General features: G+C 36.6%; 1 protein-coding gene across 1 annotated transcript in view; it reads right to left on the reverse strand.

Annotated features, from left to right (window-relative positions):
- Positions 1-19550, reverse strand: part of LOC120630977 (stress-activated protein kinase JNK) — a 143013-nt gene extending 123463 nt beyond the window's left edge. Inside the window, exon 1 of the mRNA XM_039900350.1 lies at positions 19431-19550. The gene's annotated coding sequence lies outside the window, so the exon portion shown is untranslated. The remainder of the gene's footprint in view (positions 1-19430) is intronic.
- Positions 19551-19554: the final 4 nt, after the last annotated feature.

Here is a 19554-nt window from a genome sequence, read left to right on the forward strand (position 1 = left end):
TTTACTTCACCGTTAAAGTAAGTGATAAAATATCTAAAAACTAAAACCTGTAACTAAAAACGCTCATAACTTAGAAAAGTTAGAAGTGCGTGTTGGGATTAGGATTCGGCCCCGCGAAAGCAAAGCCGTAGTCCTAACCACTGGGCTTATCACCCTGGGTTCCCTTTTGACTTCCAACACCTCAAAAACCAAGTGATAGCATCGTGTCCAGTTTTAATATAGGCTAGCGAGGTGGCAGGTATTAGGTCTTGAACTGTAAATTGCGTTGGCCATGCTAACTGGATATACACTAGCTGCGCCCCGTGTTATTCGCGGGCAATAAGTAGTTTATATTATCGTCGTATGTATTATATCGTTGCTACGTCAGGATGTGAAATTTGTGGTGTGAGAATACGAAAGTTCCTATACACCTCCCTTGGGTATATTTGATGTTTTTTAGGACCAAAAGTATCCTATGTTACTCACCGTCCTTTCAAGTAACGCTGTGTAACAAAGCTAGCTTAAAAAAAACGCTAGCTTGGCTGGTGGTTGGGCGTAAAGTAAGTACAAATATACAAACAAACACACTTAAACACATAGTTTGGATGTACATGTTAACTTGGTCAATAGCCGTAGCATGTGCTACGAAAGTGCTACGAGATCATAGCGCGCAATTTTCGTCATAATTTAACTGAGACTAAAAATATTGACACATTATATATAATAACAGAAAAATTAGATGACAGTGTTATCTCCTTGCCGCTTTAAAAAGGCCGTCTATTGAAAGTAATCTGAAGTGGCGAGGTTTTTTTTTAGATTTCTTCGCTGTTCCTTTGTGTTTTTTCCTTAACAAAAATCGTTTAATGATACTTTAGAAGTTTTCATTTAAAAAATAGCATAAACAGGTATGCGTAAAGTGATAATGTAGTGCAGTAGTAAGGAAACTGTTTAGCACATAAAAGCATACAACACAGACCATGATGGAAGGCAAACACCTCAAACATTGTTAGTATGAAAGACAAATTTAAAACCCTGTTATTATGCCACTTGATGTCTACGATTTGTTTGTGTCTAAATTATTTCACTCTTTACGTATGTCCACACGGATACGTAAAAGTAATAATTTTAAAATAGTTTTCGAATAAAATTCAGCAATTTAAGCAGGCATTTGTTTTTTTTCCCGGTAAGTACTATAATAAAATTTCTGGTAAGCGTTTAAATACATGCCATTTCGAAATTCATTTCGCCACCGCGCTGAAACAATTGTTTTGTTTACCGTAGGTACCGCGAAACCAAATAAGTACGTTCTATTTTTATAACAGCTTCAGGTGACAAGCCTTTCTCTCCGCGTCTCAACAAATGAATGGAAACACCTTTTCCTCATTTCCTTGCGACTCCGCTCCACGTGTATACTTGTTTGCTTCTAGAGAATGGAGTTTATTTAGCCTAAACGCGTCACGTTTAACCGCCTCGTTGGTTAAGTGGTTAGAATGTTCGACTACTGATGATGCAAATTTCAGATTCGATTATGCGTTGGTAAAAAAAAAAGTATAAAAAGAAAGTTTAATTTGCTATACTCCGCGAAAAGTAGGAGAGATTCTCCTACTTTTCGCGGAGTATGGTGCAATTTATAATTACTTCAATCTTTACACTCCACACAACAACAGTACTTCACAAAGTACCCTTTACGCACGAAAGTCATCTCCTTAGGATGCTCCGGTTTTGTATCGAATCGAAACGGATTATAGCAAATTAAGCTTAATTTACATAATGTATCATGGAATTTCACAAAGTAACGCCAGGCTTCTATCCAGTATTTAAAATAAAAAAGTTGTTTTTCTTTACGAGACTTAAAATTCTGTTAAAGAAAAACAACAAGAAAAAGGCACTTATGATACGTCATATTTTTTACAGTACAGGCAGTAAGATAAGGGTGAATTGAAAACTTAAATTTTATGCCATGCGGGTTTCATAAGAGCTGTGGTGTAAGAAGTGAGCCTTCAAAAACTAAACCTGTTTTTTATTTTTATCTCATATTGTCACTAAAATATTTCCTGTGTAAAAAATCAATGGCCGACATTAAAACCGGATCAAAAGCATGATCTATAAATAATAAAAACAACATCAAAGCTAGGAGGTTCGTTACATTTATTTATGAAGTGCAATATGACCTGAGTTCTGACCCCCGGTTTGGAAGTCCCTAATGGATCCATAAAAGGCACGTGTCGACTTTAGGGGCTTACTGCTGCCTGTTGGATTTCACGTTGCTTTTGTTTCGACCAGCAATATTTTCTATGGGGTTTTTTGGGAATCGCCACAGGTTTAACTTTTGCGAAAAACGTTGACGGGTAATAACGTCACCATGAAAAGGGTTTAGGGCGTAGTTCACCACGCTGGACAAGTTCAGATGGGTAGACTTCGCCTTTGGGAACATTATGGAGAACATTCAGGTTTCCTCACGTTATTTACCTTCAACCAGTTCCAATTAATAAGTGATATTTAATCCTAGCACCTAACACCGATTGGTAACAGATGCGAATATTTTTAACAGCAATAATAAAACACGAAACACAAATTTTCAATTAACAATTCTCGTTCAAAAACACAGATTTGTCCCAACCCAAGAATTGAACTTAGGATCTCGTAATCTATAGTTAAGCTATCTTACAGACGAAAAAAGATGATCCAAACCAAATGTTTCCCCCCTTTTTTTCACCCGACTCTCTGGAACTACCAGCCGGATTTAAAATATATTTTTGTTTTGTATAGTTTCGAGAAATTTTATTAGCAATTCAGAACCCCGTTACGAGCCTTAGGAGCCGAGCCGAGCAAAGTCAGAAACAACGCTGAGCGAAAACAAAGTAATAACGTGGGCGGTGTGACGCAGTCAGTCTAGGTATTCACTAACTGCTACTAGGATACCAAAAATGCCTGTCTTAGAACGACCGAAGCTTTCCGTACGAAATTACGGCGATATATATAACGTGAAAGGCTATTAAAAATTCCAGGTTCTCGATATCGGATTAAACCTGTCGGGGTGGGAAGCGACGTTTCTATCGAATTATCCTAGCGCGTCCGTGTAATCAGTGATCGTTGTAGGGCGGGTGCTCACTTCGCAAAAAATGTTTCACGATAATAACATCATCTTCGAATTCAAAGTCTTTATTCAAATAGGCCTATAGATGGCTCTTCTGTTGCTTACAAGTTACACTTCATACAAAAATTGGTAGTGAAATGATGGTCATAACCAGTGGCGTGCACTTCATACATGCACAAAAGAACTGCTTATCCTAAAATTGGTATATAGCTCTTGTAGGAGGACGATTTTTGCCATTTATGCAATTTTTCTGCTGTATATGCATACCATATGCAACCCTGGTAAGAAACCCAGTGCACGCCACTGGCCATAACTAATTTTTTTAACTTAAAACTAAAGCTTCGATGAATCCGACGCACCTTTCATAATCGCATTTAGGCACTGACTGATCTTCTTATAAGTTTCCTTTACAGACTTTCTTCTCCTGTGTACTATGTGGCAAAGCTTCAGATATTAAAAACGATAATCATATTGCAGAAAAGAGCTACATATAAATTCAAATCACGTGAATCCCTCTGTTAGAAATTTTAAGAAATGGGTGTATTTTAAGATAGGTAGCCTCCAAATTTATTTATAACGTATTATACGTAAATAACGTATATATATATATATATATTAGGGTGGCGCAAAAAAAACGACTATTTTTTTTTTTTGAGTCTCGGATGAAAAATTTTTAGTTTTTGATGTTTTAAGAGCCCTCTCCAAAGGACAGCTCAAAAAAAAATTTTTAAGAGGTCACTCCAAATTTTTTTTAATTTCGAAAAACGTCGTTTTATTTTTTATAGATTATTGTACTAAATAAAGGAAAAAAAATGGCCGGAATTTTAATTTTAATATTAAAAGGTCACTCGAAAAAATCTAAAGTCATTTACTAATAAATTAAAAAAAATTATGAGCGACCTTTCAAAATTAAAATTTTTAACTGAAACTTTCAGAAACTTATTTTTTTTTGGTCTATAAAATTATACCGTAACGAGAAAAAAAATTAAAAAAAAAAAAATCGATTTTCGACGATTTTCGAAATTTAAAAAAATTTGGAGTGACCTCTTAAAAATTTTTTTTTGAGCTGTCCTTTGGAGATGGCTCTTAAAACATCAAAAACTAACATTTTTTCATCAGAGACTCAAAAAAAAAAAATAGTCGTTTTTTTTGCGCCACCCTAATATATATATATATATATATAATCCTAAATATATATATATAGGATTTTTAAGACAAAACATCACTCTTTATAAACTAAAAGTGGATATAAACAACCGCCTTCCTATAAATGGATATAAGTTATTAACATCTGCATATCGTTTGCGAAATGTGCATAAGTCATTTGTGGGATTGAGAATGTACTTTTAGAATATGATTCCCAAGGTAATTTTGGGCCCGCTAATGCATAAGTTTAAACAATGTGCTAAAACAGATGTAAAAAATCGTGGTTACTATACAATTGATGAATTTCTAAACGACAAGTCTGCTTGGAAGCAGGCTTCGCTCTCATCTCTCACAAGATAGAAAATATAAAAGATTGTAAACTGTAAAATGATGTTTTAAAAGAACAATCTGCTGCCTTCCGAACAGGTGGTAGAGTCACTAAAAACAGACTGACTTGACTTCAAAAGTGCTTATTGAAATAAATTAATTTGGAATTTTCTTTAAACGAAAAACAATAAATGCGAGTTTATGAACTAGCCCTTACGAAGCTGGTAGTAAAAAATGGAAGGCGCACATAAATTACAAAAGGGTCGTTGGACATTTTCCGATGTGTCACAGTCGAGAAAATCTGCTGCATAATGGACATCATCCATGCTAATAAATATTTACTGTATCACCTATATTTGTATTTTTATTTGGCTTCGAAACAATGTTTATTATTGATTATTAAAGATTGCCATTGGAATATTCATAAACAATAATAAATTATTTGCTGCAATAAAACTAAATAAAATCTAAAACGTCTTCGAAACCACCGCAGCGAGGATAAGTGCATAAGATGCTGGCAGCATTACTTCTTCTAGCATTACAGCTCATTTGTGTGTTATTTGACGGCCGATTGGCGCAGTGGGCAGCGACCCTGCTTTCTGAGCCAAGGCCGTGGGTTTGATTCCCACAACTGGACAATGTTTGTGTGATGAACATGAATGTTTTTCAGTGTCTGGGTGTGTATCTATATATAATAAGTATTTATGTATATTATTCATATTATAATTATTCATCAGTCATCTTAGTACCCATAACACAAGCTATGCTTACTTTGGGGCTAGATGGCGATGTGTGTATTGTCGTAGTATATTTATTTATTTAATTGCGTCTCAATATAACTTTAAATATGGATATTTCTATTTGATTAACTAGTACAATGAACCCTAAGTGCTCTATATAGACCCCCAGGGGACGGCACTGACCTGAAAGGCGTCAATGTCAGCGAAAATAAAATAGGGGTCAAAATCGAGGACAGTGGATCTTAAAGATCCACTTGTCTCGCAACTCGCAAGTTGTGTCTTTAATTTTGGCTTTCCATTAATGGAATGGTTTTAACTTTAATCCATAAGAATAAAACAACAACAATTGAAGTTAATGAATATTAAAAACGGCAAATGTTTGTATGAATACATATATGTTTTTCAGTGTCTGGGTGTTTATCTGTATATTATAAGCATTTATGTATATTATTCATAAATAATTCACCAGGCATCTTAATAACCATAACACAAGCTACGTTTACTTTGTGGCTAGACGGCGATAGAATATGGCCGTAGTATATTAAGTATTTTCTTTTATATTAATAGCGGGCATACGAGCTAGTGGGTCACCTAATGTTAAGTGATCACCCCCGCCAGTTAACATCTGGATCAACTATAAAACTGCTGAACCGATTTTAATAATTTAATCTTTAATCAAAAAAGCTATTTTATTCAAAAGTTATTTTTCAATCCTCAGTAATGGCAATTGGAGTATTTATAACTTTTGAATAGTTTTTTCGGATATATGCTTAGCCCATGGTAGCCCTTTGGCCGCGGCTTGGTACAACCCTACCGATAAAGACGTCTTTACGAATTAATTAATTTATTATTATAAAAAAATTATTTACCTAGATACTTTAAGATTTGCATGTCGTACACTGCGATTAAACATGTAAAATATTTTGTAATGTTTTTAAGCAGATAAATGAATTTAAAATTCGAATGAGCGTTTCAACACAATATTGAGTGGGTATAATATAAACTGACATCTTAGAAAACATCATCGCGTAGCGCTCTTTACTTTTATTAAGTTAAAATGATTGTAAATGTTGATGTTGGAAAGAGCAACTGCTGAGTTTATTGCCGGCTTCTTCCCGGTAGAATCTGCCTTCCGAACCGGTGGTAGAGTGACTAAAAACAGCCATACTTGACGTTTCAAACGTGCTTATAAAGTAGGCGTACTAGAAATAAATGAATTTTGAATTTCGAGAAATAAAATCAAAAAGAACCAAGTCCTGTAGTTTTTAATTGGTGCATGGGAAAATATCCCAAATAGAGTGGTGAGCATTTGTCATTTCCCCCCTAACAAAAAAGGGGGTCTACCCAAAACCTTACACATTAGTGGTCTACGTGACAAAAAAGTTCTTTAATCTAAGGCATGTTACAGTGGGCCTATAGTTTCGTATTCTTAAACTAACTATATTGTCACAGTCACCCGAAGTCCCCGACTGAGGGCACGCTTCCTGCAGCGTGACGTCAGACGATCAATGGACTGACGTCGGCACCCCCCTACCTCCTCAGCCCCCCCCCAAACCCCTCCGTAGAATGGTAGAATGGCGAGGGTAAGAACATAGCTTAGCGATCGTACAGTATAGAAACACTCGCTTTGAGTAACTTAGGTCAACAAACAATTTTATACAAATAAAAATAGCTTAAATAATTTTAGCCTTGTAGCCTTTTAAATCATCATCATATCCACCGGCCACGCCGGCCCAGTGCGGTTTGGTGGATTCAAACCATATTAGCAAATAAATTCAAAAATTCTTTATATATGTAGGCGTATCACAAGCACTTATGAAGCGTTCATTCATATAATATGTTGACATTATTGTGAGGTGGTATTGATTACTACGTTCGCCCACTTAAACCTAACGCTACGAGGGTTGGAAACGTAGGATCTGAGACGAGCCCACAACAAACTTAACCAGGTATTCTTTGTTTTCACCATCTCACAGTTAGTTAATATTTAACTATGAAGTTAGAGCAATTCCCAACCCAGTTTTTTATCGTTTAATTAATCCTTAATACTATAAAAGGGTATTTCTATAAGCTTAAGTTTTCTATAAACTTTGAAGTTTATTTCTTACTTCTAAGATTCATATGCATAGGTAACAAATTCCTGTTACCGGCAGCTTCTCCTAGAAGGTAGAAGCCTTGTGTACCGACGATAAACTGCGTTTTGTCGTACTGCATGCTAGCTAAACGGCGTTAAGCAAAGACGGCAAGGAATGTGCGCGCTACTACACGAAATCGGACGGGAATTTATTTCGCTAAGCTATTGGTGTCAGTTTGCTATGTAAAGACTTAAGGGTCAACGCAGGCGGCCTCAGTGGCGACAAGGAAGCAGTCACCGGTTCTACAGTAAGAAGGCCGACTTTAAATCGACATTGAACGTCGAACGTCTACGCAGATCGTGTTAGCGACGCCCACAAAAAGTTGATAATTAATTATTTCTCAGGCTATTTTTAAAAGGTATAAACATTTTTTTCAATATCACTCGCTTTAAAGGTGAAGGAATACATTCACAGGAAACCTGTATGCCTGAGAGTTCTCCATTACGTTCTCAAAAGCGTGTCTCAAAATGTCCACCAATGCGCACTTGACCAGTGTGGTGGACTCCGACCTAACCCCTCTCATAGCGGGCCGGAAATGGGTTGACAATGATGATTATGATGACGTAAGCTTATAGAAAACATTACTTAAATACATAAAGACAAACGCAAGCTTATAGTATAAAGAATTACTTAATCGGTAAAAAAAACTTGCGTGTAATTATTGCTCTAACCATGTTGCTTTTTTTTTCATTTTAAACAACAATGTGAGATAGTGATAACAACAAGGACACCCTGCTAAGTTTGTTGTGGGATTTTTCTTAGACCACTCTGGCGTTTGGAACCCTAGGTATTTCAAAAAACTTGCGTGTAAATTACTGCTCTAACCATGTACCGTACACCGCGTTTTTTCATATTAAATAACACTGTGAGATTGTGCTAACAACAAGGACACCCTGCTAAGTTTGTAGTGGGATTCTTCTTAGACCGCCCTGGTGGAACCATAGTAGTATTCAGTTTTAAGTTTATGTATGTAGCCATCATCTCTCTTTTTACTACCTATACAACGTGTAACGGATTTACTAAAACTTGTTGAAGAGTGCATAAGTAAATTTCATAAGGAATGACCCTTTAAAAATATAAAATCAAAACAAGCATATTAATTTTTCCATACAAACGAATTCATAAAATTCTAAGAATTTAAATATGACAACCCTATTCAAGATAAAAGATCGATAACGTGCATACGTGCGTACTTATTTTACTTTTGAATGTGATGTTAGGGATGTATCTGATTTCTGAATCGTTAAAACGATGGCGATGGCAATGGCTTACACAAAAACTAATAGCGTTTCGATTTCACAGATAAGTGTCACAGACAGCAAATAATGTACCTATAAAGGCTCTGAAGTATTATTTCGGTTTTCGTTTCCACGTTGTATATACTATTACGTAATTAATATGAACATGACACGTTTTTTTGGGTAATGTACGCCTCAAAAGTGCCATACTTGAACTTTGACTTTACAATACCTAGTATTTGATACAAAAGTAGCAGCTTATACAATTGACAGGGCATAGTAGGTGAACGAGGGTGGAGCGTTTATTAAAATATTAAACAATTCTCTTTTAGCCTATTTTTATCTTTTTAAACAGAGTTCTAAAAAGATCTCAAATCATCGGAACCTTTTTTGTCAAATGATTTCTTGCAGGAAATCTCTTTAGTAGGACTAATACTACAGTAATATTATAAATGCGAAAGTTTGTAGGGATGGATGGATGGATGTTTGTTACTCTTTCACGCAAAAACGACTGAACCAATTTGACTGAGTATTGGAATGGAGATAGATTATACCCTGGATTAACACATAGGCTGCTTTTTATCCCGGGACAATGTACGGTTCCCGCAGGATTCATTTAAAATAAAAAAAAACCGCGTACGAAGACGCGGGCAACAACATCATCATCATATCAACCGATAGATGTCCACTGCTGGACATAGGTTCTTTGTACGGAGTTCCAAATAGCACGGTTTTGTGTCGCTTCAATCCGGCGGCTACCTGCGACGCGCCTAATGTCGTCCGTAAACCTCGTCGGGGATCGACCAACGCTGCGCTTACCGGTGCAGGGCTGCCATTCCAGCACCTGGGGACCCCAACGCCAACCATTCTCCGAACTATGTGCCCCGCCCATTGCCACTACAGCTTCGAGACTCGTTGAGCTATGTCGGTAACTCTGGTTCATCTACGGATCTCCTCATTTCTGATTACATAGAGATACTCCGAGCATAGCTCTCTCCATCGCCCGCTGGGTGATTCTGAGCCTTCTTATGAGGCTAGTATTTAGCGACCGCAGGCAACAGCTGGTATCATATTATTTTTTGGATTCAATATTTACTACTACCTATACAGTAGTACGCTTAAGATATTCAATCCAAAAAATAAACTTGAAAGTGCAATTTCACGGCCATATTCGCTACATACCGATCTCTCCGACAACCGAAGGCGTAAAAAGAAAATGGCTATTCCCTTTGGCTTCGGGCAAGGATAACAAGTATAGGTAGCAGGGAAGACGTCGGAAGCCGATTTAGACGTCTTAGGAATGCATATTAGAAACCAGGAAGCGTAACGCTTAGTACACCAACGTACGCTATTATATACCTACCCACTAACGGCCGGTTTTAACTTACCTATTTTAGTATATATTAAAATAGTTGCTGTCCGCGTCTTCGTTCATATAGAACTTTTTAAGTGTTTCCTTAAAAACATATATCGATCTTTTGCTGTGAAACAAAAAACAAATGTTACAGTGGGTAAATAATTAATCTTTTGATAGCAATAAGTTCATATTTAAAATGATTTAGGATTCATACAAATACGCTTATTTTATTATAAGTATATAATTTAGTAATTTTCTTTTTTTTATATTCTTAACAATGTTTTTTTGTAATAAAAGCAACACTATTAATAATTTATAAAAGAAGAATATCCACCCGTCGCTTGCGGGGCTTTTGAATGCCCAAGCAACCGGCACGGCGGTCGGGGCTCCAGAGTGAGGAACCTCCTCACAATACGCTAATAATTATTATTTTATTATAAATAGTTTTCAAGAATTATATTCGATTAACAACCATGTTCATGACATTGAGTTGATAAAAATCCGACTGCATTATCGATACACTTCAGTCCTGTAGGGACTCGAACGATGTAAAGATACCTTCCCGGTGTCTTAGTCAAATTGTGATTAAAATTCAAAAATTCTTTATTCATGTTGGTCCATCACTGGCACTTATGAAGCGTTCATACAATATATGTTTACATTATTGTAAGGGGATGCTTCGTTGCCAACTTAAACCTAAAGCTTCGATGGTTCCAAACGCGCCCTGTTCTAAGAGCCCACAACAAATTTAGTCGGGTATTTATTTTGTTATCACCATCTGGAACGAAATAAGAGCAATTGACAGTCGTTATCAAAAATCGATCCTTTGAGAAACGTATATTATTTTTCCAGTATAAAAAGTTGACAATTTTCTATTCCAGACTATAATCCGTCTCGGTTCTGAATATCATCCAGATCCATTCAGCTGTTCTGGCGTGATTAACAAACATCCGTAAAACCTTTCCTATTTATATTATTAGAAGTATAGATAGATTTAGTTCATCATCATATCAACCCATTATGGGCCCACTACAGTGCGCGGGTCTCCGCCCACAATGAAAAGGGTTCAGGCCGTAGACCACAGTGCTGGCACAGTGCGGATTGGTGGACTCCACACACCTTTGAGATCATTATGTACAACTCTCAGGCATGCAGGTTTCCCCACGATGTTTTCCTTCACCGTCGAAGCAAGTAATATTTTAAATGCTTAAAATAATAATAATATATATTTATTAACCACAATAAATGAATTACAACATACTACAACAAGAGAACAGAGAAAAAGAAAAAAATACAATTATTATGTTGCTTCGTTGTGGGTCTTCAACGGGTCACCTACTCAGCTCTGTGCAGCAGCACCATGGCAGTAAAACGCACATAAGTTAGAAAAGTTAGAGGTGCGTGCTTGGCCTCGCAATTCGAAGTTGGCCCCCCAAAAGTGAAGTCGAGCTCTACGCTATCACAGCTTCGTATACAAATGAACCTCAATAATTCTAATAAACAATTTCCATTTCAATTTTTACCTGTTCCCAAGTCCTGGTTAAAATTATTGAGTGCATCAATTAAATATTAACCGTGCTGGGTCCATAATCTATAATCTATACACAAACCACCGCACCGGTAAACACTGTGATTTCATAATAGATCCAATTCATCGGCGACTATCGCAACGTGAAATTGATTGTGCGAAAATGATAATTCCAACACGAAACACCCAAAGCTTAATTTAATGATATGAGAGCTTTGTTTGAAACATTGCACACTAACGATCCATCCCGTCTTCGCACGGGTTGCAACGAAAATAAGAGACAGTTATGTGAGTCATTGAGAAATAAATTTAAAGATTTTAAAATAATGACAGTGAAAACATTTCTAAATTAATGAAAAAATGTGACTGCAATAATTTTAACATTAGAAGTAAGAATAAACTTACAGTGCAATATACTAGGTTACATAAAATTCATAATTCGTTTAAAGGAAATTGCATACAATTCTACAATAAACTACCAATTGACATCTTGGAGATGTCTCTTAAAAAGTTCAAAGTTTGTATTAAACGTAAGCTTATAGAAAAGTCCTATCATAGTATAAAGGACTACGTAATCGATAAAAAAGCTTGGTTAAAAATTATTGCTCTAACCAGGCTGTTCTTCTAATAATTTAAAATGACATTGTGAGATGGTGATAACAAACAAATAAAAACACCCGGCTAAGTTTGTTGTGGGCTTCTTCTTAGACCAGGACGCGTTTGGAACCCTCGTAGCTTTAGTTTTAAGTTTACGAATGTGGTTATCGCCATCATCTCACTACCATGTAATTCTTATGTATGCATCAAAAGTGCCACCTATAGGCTTACTTGAATAAAGATATTTTTGACTTCGACTTTGAGTTTGGAGTGATTTTGGGTACATTAATAAAATCTATCTCGTTAGCCAGTGTTTGCATTTTCATCATCATATCCGTTACCGGCCCACTACAGGGCACGGGTTCCCTCCCACAATGAAAAATGTAAGTGCACAAAAATATTTTTAGACATGTCTAATTACAAATATTTCAATTTCTTTGCTTTTTGCCCTCATATTATATATGCACTAGGCAATCACAGCTTAGCTTATATTCCATATTTTAGAATTTAAACAGCTCATTACTATGAGCCCCGAATGGGTTCGAAACTCGTCGGGCAATATCCGACGAAAGTTATCGTTAGTTCATTCCATCTATTAAACAGGAGAAAGATATCATATCCTTACTAATATTATAATTGCGAAATTGTGTTTGTTGGTTTGTCCTTCCTTCTCGCCCTAACCAAGCAATTTTAATAATTTCTGCCATAGAGTTAGTTTTAAATAATGTAGAGTACATACTACATGCCTACATTATTAAAACTAACTAAGAGAGGATAAGATCGCGAAAAAACAAACTGTTTCCGCGGCATTTGTAAGAAACCGTATTTAACGCAAACCAAGAACGCGGGCAGCTAGTTTGTATATACACTTTTAAATGAATAAATAAGAGTATGATTTTAAAGGTCAAAAGTATTTCTACTGAACAGCCAATCATAATACATTTCGCGGGGCATTCTACTCTAAATTATATAAACTCTAGGCAGGCCGCCCTTCCGCGGGTATCGAGCCGACCACCTCTCCCTCCCACGGTACTCCGACCCTCTCCCTCTGTAGCCGATGTAATGCACACGAGGGATTTTCACAATTTCCTATTCATCGCTGACCGGCCTACACTGTACGTGGCTAAAAGCTTTGGCGCACAAGAGACTTATTAGTCATCGCTCGATAAAAAATCGTTCACCAATTCTGTATGATAAACTCGTCATCTAACATTAAAAAGGGGAAATCTTTGTACTATCTATAATGATTTATTTATTTACCAGCAGACCCCAGCGCCATCTGTCGGGCCGATTTGTGAATCTAAACCATCCAGGGTGCCACCCAAACGCATACCGAAAAAATCATTCAAATCTGTCCAGCCGTCTAGGAGGAGTTCAGTGACATACACACGCACACAAGAAATATATATATTAAGATTTTACTTCTTGTTAGTACGGCAGGGCCACTTACACTAACTAGATAGAGCTACATGATTTATGGATAACTATAAGACAAATGATAAAGCTGAAGATGTGAAAGAAAGATAGAGAGAAAGGAAATATAATTATTTATTCCGCAACCTTAAATGCAAGTAATATAAAAACGTCGATCTCCACAGAGATCTTAAACTCCCCACTATTGCTCAATATTTCAAGACTCTCGAAATTTACTTTGAGAAGTCTATCCGACATCCAAACCCTCTCATAGATGCGGCTTCTTTTTACTCGCTCAACCTTAGCGCCACTCTCAACTAGAGGAGGCCTAAACATATCCTTCACCACCCTGACGATCAGATTACTATTGACAATGCTCCCTATCAGAACACACAATCAACCTCTGCACAGCGTCTTCGCCGGCGAAGACGAGGTCCCCGACTTCTAACGTCATCCGGACGTGATCTCGAACCACGTTCTCGGAAGCGTGCGTACTAATCACCGTCCGTAACCCTTACACTCGTCGCCTGAGCCTCACATTAGGCGCCCGCAGGCCGACGATCCCTTCGCTTCTTCGAGCCCTAGGGTTCAAGATCTTCCTGGCAGAGCCTCATTCCGAGGCTCGCCAAGAAGCCCGCGTTACGCTGTTAAAATCATTAGGGTTAATCAGCTCCTCACAATCCGAAAAAAAAGTAATATAGAAGCGAAAAAAGTAACGAAGCACTTACATCTAACCTTGAAGGTCAATAACACTGTTAACCTCGGTGTTTCAGAGAGCACGTTAAGCGGTAAGTCCTGGTCATTATAACTAACATGTTATGGCAACCGTGAAAGCCTGCTAGCTCGCATTGAATCGGCGTGGTGGGTCCAAGCTCTAAATTCCTCTCTCCTATACTACTATTACTATTTTCTAGGAATAACGTTAGATGCTAAACTTCATTGGGACCCTCGTGTAAATAATTTATCGAACTGGCATAGTTCTGCTGCCTATGCGGTAAAGTAGATACGTCATATGACAGATAGAGAAACTGCTAGGCTAGCAGGTTTTATGTAGTAACTTTCACAGTATATGTCATAGGTATGGTATTTTACTATGGGTAATGCTGCTGATATTGCCACTATTTTCGTGCTGCAGAAAAGGGCTGTTCGTGCTATCTATAAAATCGGATCGAGATAAATTTGAAGATTTTAAAATAATGGCTGTCTATACAATGCCATAGCCAATACAATGAAGCGGTGATAGCGCAGTGGGTTGGAGATCGACTTCACTTTCGGGGGGCCCGAGTTCGAAACCGAGCACGCACCTCTAACTTTTTTAAGTTATGTATTAAAAATATCACTTGCTTCGGCAGTGAAGGAAAACATCAGGAAACCTGCATGCCTGAGAGTTCTACATAATGTTCTCATAGGGATGTGGAGTACGCAATCCGCACTGCTGGACTATGGCCTTAACCCCTTCTTATTGTGGGAGGAGACTCGTGCCCTATAGTGGGCCGGTAAGTCGATATGATGATAACCAATACATATTTGAAAATTATAGTTTCTGTTATTTTAGCATTGAGTTATGTGCTCAATAAGCGGAGGCGCCAGGTGGCATCTAGAACCTACATAGTGTGTGTTTATAGCGTTGAAATATTGTGTGTGTATTAAAGACATTTTCTTTCTTTCATGTTATCAATAAATAGATTTTTCACTTGCAGACGAGATTTTTTGTGTTCTTTGGAAACTGTGCCCAGCAATAAAACGCTAATAGTCCGAGGTTGATAACAATAAGTAATATGATATGGAGTATTTTAAATACTGGATAAGAATTTAATTAAAAGAGCATTGTAAAGACATAGTTTTTAAGAAATCCAATTTGCATGCCAATCGATGGCGATTGTAGCACTATTATATTATTGTACCCACCAACTATGTAACTCAATCTGCAAATAAAGAAATTGAAATTGAATATATTAATTTTTGTCGCCAGTTTGGTTACACGACACATTGTAGTTGTCGCGCGGTAGTGTAATGTTAACAATGGGAACGTACCGCTAGTCCGCACAATGTTTACGTAAATTACTATACATTTACCCCGTTCTAATTAACGGTGGCGTGACGTCGGATTATAAGTATAATATCTTAACTTAACATCGTTCTTAATGACCCCAGCAGCAGTGGGACGCCGATAATCCGAGGGTTTTTGGCTTTTCTGATAGGAGGTTCGACCGTGGCTACTAGTTACCACCCTACCGAAAAAGACGTGCTGCCAAGCGATTTACCGTTCCGGTACGATGCCGCGTAAAGTATGCAACAGTGCTTTTGAGCAAGGTAGGCAATAAGCAGGAAGATGGCATAAGTGTTAAAAGTCAGTTACAAAAAAGTTTATGATAGGCAGTGCTTTCGTGCAGGTATGAACTGCACGTAACTGGTGTAGCGCACAGCAAGCTTTTGTCGCCAGTGTGGTCTCGCGACACATAGCTGGTGTCGCGGCGATGTCAGGTTAACAATGGGAACGTACCGCGGGCCGGCACAATGGTGGCGTCCGGGAAATATGTTATCTATAGGCATAAGTTGAACGCAAGCTTCCTCGAATGTAGCATTGATTTTGTACATGTTTTTGACTGGGGAACGACATCTATGCTAGGTAGCTTCCATTTGTTGTATGGAACATGACGTCAACGGACGAAACAAGTCAACTTTTGATCGTTTTGTCTCATTCTTTACACTCATTTTGCATTCAAGGAGGTAGATATGTATATAAGCATTTATATAAATACTCGTTTCGCCCGTTGCCGTATATATATATGTGTCGTACGTTACTATATATATATATATAGTAATATATATATATATATACATACAATAGCGGATTTTCTCTATGTTAGTTACAGAATATTGTTGATAACTTTCAAACCATATATCCAAATTAACAGATAAAGTTTGTACACTTTAAATATCAGAAGCAATAAGGATATTTATTTTGATAAGAATTAATTAAACACTATAAAATGTGCTTTGTAAATAAAGTATACAATTTAAGTTTGCACACTATTTTGGCTATAGTGGCTTTTAAAATAGAGGATTGGACTGTGTTTCTTTATAGAAAACCAAATACTATTCATTGGTCCCACCCAGGGATCAAACCAAAGCTGTAGTCATACATACGAGTACCACTAGACCAATGAGGCAGTTGCTAAATTAATACTTATAATATAAGCAGAAGCGTTCCTTTTTCAACTGACTCGAAAGAAGGAAAAGGTTATGAATACGACAGTGTGTTTTTTTTTTGTGTATTCCAATATACTTTGTTTGTTTGGTACGTTATACTTTAGAGGGGATTGTTATGTTATTTTTTTATTTTATCTTTGTACATCCTAAACTACCAGTCAGATTGGAAACAGCCTTCTTGCATTTGATAGCAAAATTTTGAACATAAATCAATATTTTAAATAAATAATCATATTATTAATTATGTGTTTAGAAGGAAGATGATGGATTCACAACTTTTAATGCGGCAGTTTAATAGACATTCTTAGATCAGAAATAAATTCTCTATTCTTATGTAAGAAATAAAATAAATATTGGTGTCTAGAATAATTTAACATTCAAATCTCTGGGTTATAGTTATAAGACGGTGCCTGATACCGCAAATTCAATATCCAGACACATCTATGGGCAGCTGGATATTTAAGATCCTTTCACCCTAAACTTTTGTACTAAGGTGACATTAAAACAGTTATCGAGAGTTTATCTTATGTTTAGTATACATGCTACTTGCTGGAAATAACCTTACAGAAAATAACCAAAGGATATTATGAAATGTGCATTTCTAAAAAGCTATTAGATGACACAATCGTATAACAGCAATTACCACAAACAACAATAATAACTTAATGCTATTGAACCAATTAGCTATTAGTTAATGCTAAAATACTGATTACGGAACTTGAATCCTTAAGTGTAACTCTTAACATAAGCCCTATTTTCTTGTCATAGGTCAGTGTATCCAGAGGTTTACACATTACATAGATAGTATGTGTATCTTGATATATACTTAGCAGCATAGATTTTGTGTGGGCGTTATGAATGACAAATTGTATGCTACTATTGGGATGTTAATATCAGAAAGAGTTAGATATTACTGTATAAATACATATTATGATAAAAATAGCGATTTCAATTAATTTGCTACTGGGGCCATGGGTCATAAGTATGTCAATTAAACTACAGGTAAAATGGCTGCATGAAAATGTTTATGGCTACACGAGGTTTAGACGCATGTACAATGTCTAAAACTTCATATATTTGACTTATAAGTAAACTGGAAACATTCAATAGGCATACAATAATATAAACAATACTAACCACCATGCAAAATGACTCTTGGTTTCAAAAGTTGTATCATTAAATGTCAATGATTTTTTTTTGTCTTTTTTATCATGCAATCAGTCGGTGGACTATGAGCAGATGTTTTGTAAGTGGTTATGACGATACGGTAAGACTGCTTCCCCATTGAGAAGATCCCCCATGTGGCACATTTGGCTATCTAATATATGCCCTCTTTTTAATCTGTGAACCACTTCAGTCAAAGTAAGTTGCACCGCTAGGTGATTTGGGTGGTTAGCAAGTCTAGTTTTGTACTTAAAACTGTTACATTTTATTTCCTCCTTAACAATTTTGATGTTTAGATGTTCATGGATCTCACTTATTTTAAGATACCATGGAACATTGGATAGAGTTGCTTTAGGATGTAATTTTGTGCTCTTTGTATTATATTTGTGTTTGTGTCACACGCCAAGCCCCATAATTGGAGGCAGTATGTACATATTGGTTTTATGATGGTTTTATATCTGTAGTCTCTGTATCTGTAGATCATCTTGTGTCTTTTTGTTTGTATGTGCTTATTCCAGGTGAGCCTTCGGTCTTAATACACACCCAGGTATTTGACATTGTCACTTTGTGGGAGCTCACTATTATGTAGTAACACAGGAGGGCAGTGCCCTCTATGTAATGTAAATGTTACATGGACAGAATTAGTGACACTAGCTTTCATCTTGACAAATGGCTGACCGAATGGGGTCAGCCATTTGTCAATCTCATTTAAGCTATGTTTAAAAATCTTTGAGGCTTCCTCGGGGCATCTACTACAGGCTAGGATAGCTGTGTCATCGGCGAAGGTTGCTACTGTGACATTAGCTGTTTGTGGTAAGTCACTAGTATAGATCATGAAGAGAACTGGATGCAGGACTGATCCTTGCGGTACTCCAGCAGCGATCAGATGAAAGGTAGAGGTGTAGTGATCTTCTTTGACTTGGAAGATTCAATCAGAGAGATAGGATTTAAATATCCCAAAGAATGTATGAGCAATTTTATTTTGATCAGTAAGCCTTCATGCCAAACTTTATCGTCAAGGAAAGCAGAGGAGCAATAATCTTTTTGTTCAAGTATATCTCTAATGCATCATAAAATGACGCTCATAGGACAGCTCCAACATCAGCATGTTATTTGTACAAGATCTTACAGAATGATTATAAAATTTTATGAACATGATCTAAATATATCTTGTTGTTGTATTGTTATGAATCAGGAAACACAGTCAACATTAATAACGGTGAAAGTGATTCAATGTTCCAACAAATGAATCAAGACGAAAAAATCAATTTTACACCCAGATTTCGACTAATCGGATCGGATTTCGAATATCTCTGCTAAAACGTATCGTTGCTCCGGAAGAATCTTAATGAATATACGATACACGTATATAAGAGGAAACATATTCTACGAATCTAAAACTAAAACGAAATCCTTAAGATAAATAGGCTAGAATATAATACGATCCATGTCGGCATTTAACGTAACTATAGGAAAACTATATATACATTACTCACCGGTATCTGCAAGAACAGCTCACGAATTTGAAAGTAATATATTACCAATAAACCACTGTCACAAAGTCTTTATCACTAAAATATTTTGAGTAAAATATTTTTTGTCGACAAAAATGTGAAATGT

This window comes from Pararge aegeria, chromosome 17 (assembly GCF_905163445.1).
Source record: "Pararge aegeria chromosome 17, ilParAegt1.1, whole genome shotgun sequence".
In the NCBI taxonomy this organism is placed as follows: Eukaryota; Metazoa; Arthropoda; class Insecta; order Lepidoptera; family Nymphalidae; genus Pararge; species Pararge aegeria.